This window comes from Elephantulus edwardii, unplaced genomic scaffold, assembly GCF_000299155.1.
Source record: "Elephantulus edwardii isolate Elephantulus edwardi_28Jun2011 unplaced genomic scaffold, EleEdw1.0 scaffold00029, whole genome shotgun sequence".
Lineage (NCBI taxonomy): Eukaryota > Metazoa > Chordata > Mammalia > Macroscelidea > Macroscelididae > Elephantulus > Elephantulus edwardii.
Genome location: NW_006399779.1, coordinates 15,423,972 through 15,430,825, shown reverse-complemented (window position 1 = coordinate 15,430,825; position 6,854 = coordinate 15,423,972). Strand labels below are relative to the sequence as shown.

Sequence of the window (6,854 nt, the reverse complement as noted above, 5' to 3'; positions counted from 1 at the left end):
CTTTCCGAAAAGCAGGCATTGCAAGCCCACTGATAAACAGATCCACGCTAACAAGCACCAGGTCAGCATGAATCAGAGTTGACTCAACTGCCACTGGTACTTTACATGATGCCAGTAAATCTTCAAATCACACAGCCACCCTTGCTTCCTAGTCCTTCTCTCGGCAGAGGGACTCATTCTCTCAGATCAGGAACAAGTTCCTAGATTGAATCCCAACTCTCTTACTGCCTGTGGAGCTCTGGCCAAGGAATTCAACTTCTCAGTGCCTTGCTTTTAACTCTGAAAAACTATGATAGTGTCTCCTTCTCACCTGCCATGAGAAATGAGTAAAATGGTGCATGTGAAATACCAGCATGTTGTTGCTGGGTGTTGGAGAGCTGACTGCCATGGCAACAACAGCTTTGGGCCTCTAGCCATCCCCATCATCTCTGATACACTTGGGTACTTGCTACATTGCTGTGTCAATGTATCTCATTGAGGGTCGGCTTCACTTTCTCTGACCTTTCTCAGCACACTGTCTTTTTTTTTCAAGGACTGGCCCCTCCTCACCACACGTCCAAAGTACAAAAGACCAAGCACATTTCACCATCTTTTCCCCTACGGAGCACCCTGGCTGCACACCCTCCAGCATGGGTCTGTTTGTTCTTTGGACAGTTCATAGGATCGTCAGTAATCCTCTCCCACCCCACGACTCACAGGCACAGATTCTTCTTTGGTCTTCTTTATTCATTATCCTGCATTCATGCAAAAGAAGCAACTGGAAATACCATGGCTTGGATGGGGCGCACCTTGTTGTTCTTGTTACAGGAACTGTCAAGTTGGAGTCAAGAGGCAGCTTAATTACACAGAGATTGCCCATTCTTCTCCGGCGGAGGTTCTGATGAATTCATATCACATGCCTTTGGGATTGCAGCGCAGCTTCTTACGACTAGGCTACCAGAACGCCTTGAGACTAAGGTGCACCTTTGTTTAGTTTAAACAAAAAAATCCATTGAATATTTTATTCAGAAAATAACACCAAAAAGCCACAACAGGTAAGATATAGACAAAAATCTTAGTCATTTGCAGCATCGGTCAGCTTTTAATTTTGCTATCCTGTCCAAAAGTGTCTTAACACAAAAATTCATCTTTCTAAGCTTTGTAAAGAATCCTATTGTCTTCTATCCTTATTTTAAGTTTGTGGTCTTGGAAGCTCTGAAGTTTCTTTACATGACTGATCTCTCATTGTTGACTATTTCCTTGCCCTTCTTCTGGAATGTCATCTTTTCCCTTGGTTTCTCTTTTCAGCACAGGCTCTAATCCATGCCATTTTTTTTTCTTCTCCTGCTGTTTTACTTTTCTCTCTTAGATCATCTGCTTCATTACGTGTAATAAAGCCTCTATTTGAGGCCAATAAAGCCCTTTTCTCCATCTTCAAAGACTGGCTCCCATTGTTCTCTTGGCCCAATTGCATTTGAATGTCCAATAATAAGTCCATCTGGATTTATATCAGGTTATTTTCCAAAGACAGATGGCAGGACAACCCTGGAATCAGACAGTCTGACAACTGGAAACTGCTCTGGAGGGCTAGGGCCCTCATCAGCACCTTATGTGGACCTTCCAGTATAAAAAGACCATGAGTATAAGTTCAAGGACGTAGAGCAAGCTCATGCATACAGATTCCTTTATTTTGCCAACGGCTATGCTTCCGGAAATTTCGCCAAAGTTTGTTACCGTCCGTCAGATTCCAACAATACCAAGTTGAGTTTCTTTATTCTTTCCTTTCTTTTCATATCTTTGCTTTTCTTCTTTCTGTTAGCCTTGAGCACTAGTATGGTGGACTTCACATTAGAGTATTTGACCATGATACTGATGAAAGGATCGTGGGAGTGGCTGTTTCTTCAGTAGAATTATCCCCCGCCCCCAACATGGTCTTTAACCTGACAACTTTGCTTGTTAGCAGATTTTTCTATGCAACACGTCTTTTGATTTCTTGACTGCTACTGTCATAGGTGCTGACTGCAGATTCAGTTAGCGATGTAGGGTGTTGAAGTCATCCTGAGAAGCATAGTTCACAGCTGAAGAGTGTCGGTGTCTGAATCCTGTTGTTGTTATGTGCCAATATGTCAACTACTACTCATGGTGACCCTATGATCAATAGCTCTGATCTCTGCTCTGTCCTGAGTCAATCTCACCATCTCCGACACACTTGTCCCCTTTGTCACTATCACTGTATCAACCCATCTCATTCAGGGTCTTCCTCTCCCAAGCATGGTGTCCTTCTCCAAAGACTGGTCCCCTCTGGAAACATGACCAAAGTGTGTGAGACAGAATTTCAAAATCCTAGCCTCCAAGAAGCAACCTAGTGTCAACCTCTCTAGGCTAGACTTGTTTGCGCTCTTGGCAGTCCATGGTACCTTCAGTACTCTTCTCCAGCACCACAACTCAAAGGCATCAATTCTTCTTCTGTCATCTTTAGTTACTGTCCTGCTCTCTGATGCATAGCATGCAACTGAGAAGATCAGGTGCACCTTAGTCTCAAGAATAATGTTGTTGCACTCTAGAGAGGTCTCTGACAGCAGATTTTTCTAAAGTAACTCAGTTTTTACTCTATTAGCATAATGTCTAGCATATAACAAGCACTCAATAAATATTATTATGAATACAAGTTATAAGCATGAAAATAAATTTCAACTCATATTGCTCAAGGGGCCAGGCAGCACATTGGTTAAACACTGGCCTGCTAACTGAAAGGTTTGTGGTTTAAACCTTCCACCTTCTCTGTGGCCTATTCTTGTAAGACCAAAACCTCAGAAACTCTCAGGGGAGTTCCACTCTGCCTATAAAGTTGCTGTGAGTCAGAAATGACTTGATGGCAATAGGTTTCTTATGACTCCATAACTGACCAGAAATTTACGAAGCACTTAACATACACATGCTTTAAAACAAGGCTCTGTGGGGGCAGAGGAGGATTCTGAGGAGAGTCCGTATCTTATCCCCAATAAATTCCCCACACATACACACATACCACAATACCTGTGTGCGGTAGGAGACCAATGAGTGTTCATTGAGTAAGGGGTCCCCGTCCTCGGGGAATCTAAAAAGAGATGTATGTGTGAAAAACAATTAAAAATGTAAGCTGCTCAAGGCATCTTGAGAAGAGCAGTTCAAAACTGAGGAGTGTGAATATCTGAAGGACTCACATGCCCAGCTCCTGCTAGAAGAGTTCAGCTTCAGAAGATATTAATCCAGGCTCAAGCAGCCAAGGTAATAAGGTAACAAAGGTGTGGCTTGAGTGTAACATAAAATGCATTCCAATGGAGAGACGGTGACAAAGAACTAGGTGTATTTCAGAGACAGTGAACAAAGGAGTTCACAAGGGACAGAGTGTTCAGAGAGCCAGGCAGAAGAGAACCTGGAAAACATAGTGGGTACTTGATTGAAATCGGCTTTCAGTGCCAAGCTGTGATAAAAAACTATTTGCACAGGATGGACTATAGTTCTGAGACTTTGTAGCAACTGAATTTGGCCGTAAATTGATTAAGTTCTGACCAACGGAACGTAAGGAAAGGTCCCAAATGCAACTTCTGGAATGTGGACACAAGGGCTAGTGCATCAGTAGCCATTTTTTATCATGAAGCACAATGCGATGGAAGGAAATAGGAGCCAAGCTCAGAGCAGACTGTGTTAAGCAGGAGAGAAATAAACATCTATGTTGTGTAAACCACTCTTCTGACTCTGTCTTACCATGGAGCTGACGCTAATCTTAACTGACACACTAGCTGAAAAGTTCATACTGTATTCTGGAGACAACAAGCAGTCAATTGGAAGGGTATGAGCAAGCAAGTACCAAGGTGAATAGGTGGTGTAGGTGAGACAGTGCAGAAATGCCTGGCAGCATCTGTGAAGTAAAGACGGGCGGAGGGAGAGCCTGGGCTCTAAGAGCCCAGAGAGGAAGGTAGGCAGTAATTTAAGCAAGATAAATATGAGCAAGTGCTAAAACCTGTTTTAAAGAAAATGACTTTATGAATTGGGATTAAAACACATGTGCATCATATACTTCAGAGGGATGCTGGTGAAGCAGTGGTCAAGTGCTTGAGTGTTCAGTCTGCTCATTGACAAGGCCAGCAGGATTGGGATCAGAGGCACCAGGTCTATACAGTTGGTATATACCGGAATCTATACCGCACAACAATAGCAATATACTCGTTGAGGAGGGAGGAATGTGTTTTCATTCAAAAACGAACCCCTTGCTGCCAATCAGTGCCCACTCAGAGCTGATCCTCCACTGGATTTCTGAAGCTCTGAAATTCATGTGAAGAGATTGTCCAGCTTTCCTCTGAGGAGCCACTGGTGGATTTGAGCCACCAGAGAGGTTTGATATTTGGTTGGCATCACAACGCCCTGAAGACTCCATCACAATTAGTCTGAGTAGAACAGAGGTTACACTGCTGTTGTTTTTGCAGTTGTTGTCTACCGTCAAGTTGAAACTGACCCATAGACCCTCCAGTGGGTTTTCAAAGGCAATTAATTGCATGTGAAGAGATTGCCCATCTTTCTCCCAGGGAGTAGCTGGTGACTTGAACTGCATGCCTTCAGGACTGCAGCACAGCTTCGTACCTTCAGGCTACCAGAGTTCCCTAAAATTGGCTCATTGTTGAGATGCAAATCAAAACCACAATGAGATACCATCTCACTCCAGTAATAGTAGTAAAGTTATAGGGCAGCAAGTAATAAATGGTGGAGAGAATGTGGCGAGAAAGGAACTCTTTTATACATTGTTGGTGGGATTGTAAAATAGTACAATCATTCTGGAAGGCAGTTTGGTGCTTCTTCAAAAAGCTGAACATAGAAATTCCATATGACCCATCTATTCCACTACTTGGAATTGACCCTGAGAAAATGAGAACCGAAACACAAACTGAGATTTGTACACCAATGTTCATAGCAGCATTATTCACCATCTCAAAAACATGGAAACAGCCCAAATGTCCAACCATAAATAGATGGATTGAGAAATTATGGTATAGTCACACAATGGAATACTATGCAGCACGCAGGAACAATGATTTTGTAAATTACCTAACTTGGGAGGGACTGGAGAGTATTAAGCTGAGTGAACTCACTCAGTCCCACAAGGATAAATATTGTATAAAACCATTATTGTAGAATGAGTATAAGGATCCAAGAGGGGTGGGAGAGGTTGGAAGCAGAGGGATGAGGATGTGCAGGGGGAGAGGAGATTAATCATGGGGTTGTACAATTTGATGGGTGGAGGGGTGAGGGAAATGGAAAGAATTTGTTCTTGAAAACTATGTATTTGAATTTTGTAAATAAACTAGCAGAAAAAATTTTTAAAAAGGCTCATTGCTGAACCCCCAGTGGGTTTTGAGAGGCTGTAACTCACATAGGAGGAAACTGCCCATCTTTCTCCCATGGTGCAGCTGGTGGATTCGAACTGCATGCCTTTGTGTCAACAGCACAGCTCCTTAACACTAGCTCACCAAAGCCCCTTCAGGTTGCACTAGAGAATAATAAATATAGTATAACTTTAATGAAGAGGAACTCCTGAATGAGATGGCCTGGGCTCAAATGTTGGCTCCCTCAAGTTCTAGTCCTGTGTCCTTGGCCTTAAGTCTTCATTTCTTCTCTAAGAGATATTGCAGGTCCACACCACCTCAATACAGTGAGGCTCATAATAAATCAAGTCACATAAATGTTTTACCCTTGTATTGCAAACATAGTAAAGTTATATTTCCAATGTTTGAAATATTGTGAACATTACAAAAATGTGACACCAAGGCAGGAAGAGAGCACAGGTTGTCGGGGAAATGGCACAGTGAGCTTGGCACAGGGTTGCCACCCAGATTCCACCTGGACAGAAGCCAGTATCTGAGAACACAGGAAAGTGGAGTGCAATAAAACCAGGTGGGTCCTTACCTGAGAGCAGAGATGCCCATCCCCGTGCTGGATTAAAGGGGGTGAGGCGGCGTGTTCACTCACTGATGGTTTTGGTGTTCTTGGATGTACTCTACACGGTGGAGGGGCTGGGGACATTGAGGCGGACAAGAAAGAGGAGGAATTCAGTTGCTATTCCTGTGAGTAAGACAGACAAGACACAAGTAGAAGAGGAAACGAGATGCTTTCTGCAGCAACAACTCCCACTGCACCATCTAGACAATGAAATACATCCTGTGCACTATTGGGGACACGTAGGAGGAATGTATGTGCGGAGTACAAACACTTTAAATTGTTTGTAGTAAACTAAGTATGGTGGAAGGATGCAGCTCTGACACACACATTTCTTGGTTTGAAACCACAGAGATTCTTGCTTTGTTTCTGATCTGCCTCAGAGTGTGTGTACAAATCCAAGTGTTCTGGAACCCTCACACGTTTGCGATGTTATCCATGATTCATTTTGATTGGCACTGTTGAATCTCTTTGTAAACTCAATGAAATAGAGGCACAAACATTTTAAAAAAGTCTGTGCAACAATGAATAAATGAAAATCCAACTTTTCTGTAAACCTTCCTTAAAACCACAATTAAAATTAAAAGAATTTTATATTAAAAATGCTTGTAATAGTTGTAAATTTACAATGACTTTTTTCAAATGCTACTTTTCTATTGGTGATAAATACATTCATTCATTCATTCATTCATTCAACAAGAATTTCTTGAGCACCTTTGAGGCGCAGTATCAGGTGGGAACTGGTGATGCCACAGAGAGTGAAACAGAAAAACCCATTGCCTGTGGGACTGGAAGTATACATTTTCTTTAAAAATTAATTGTGTCCTCCTATTTGACTAAGTCTCAGCTGGAAAAGGGGACTCCATTTGATTAAGTGAGCAAAAGTATTAGTTATGTAGGTCTGG

The 6,854-nt window shown here is 42.5% G+C and overlaps 1 pseudogene; it reads right to left on the bottom strand.

Moving 5' to 3' along the window:
- Positions 1-1,058: 1,058 nt before the first annotated feature.
- Positions 1,059-1,844, bottom strand: LOC102858717 (annotated as a pseudogene).
- Between the last annotated feature and the right edge of the window lie 5,010 nt (positions 1,845-6,854).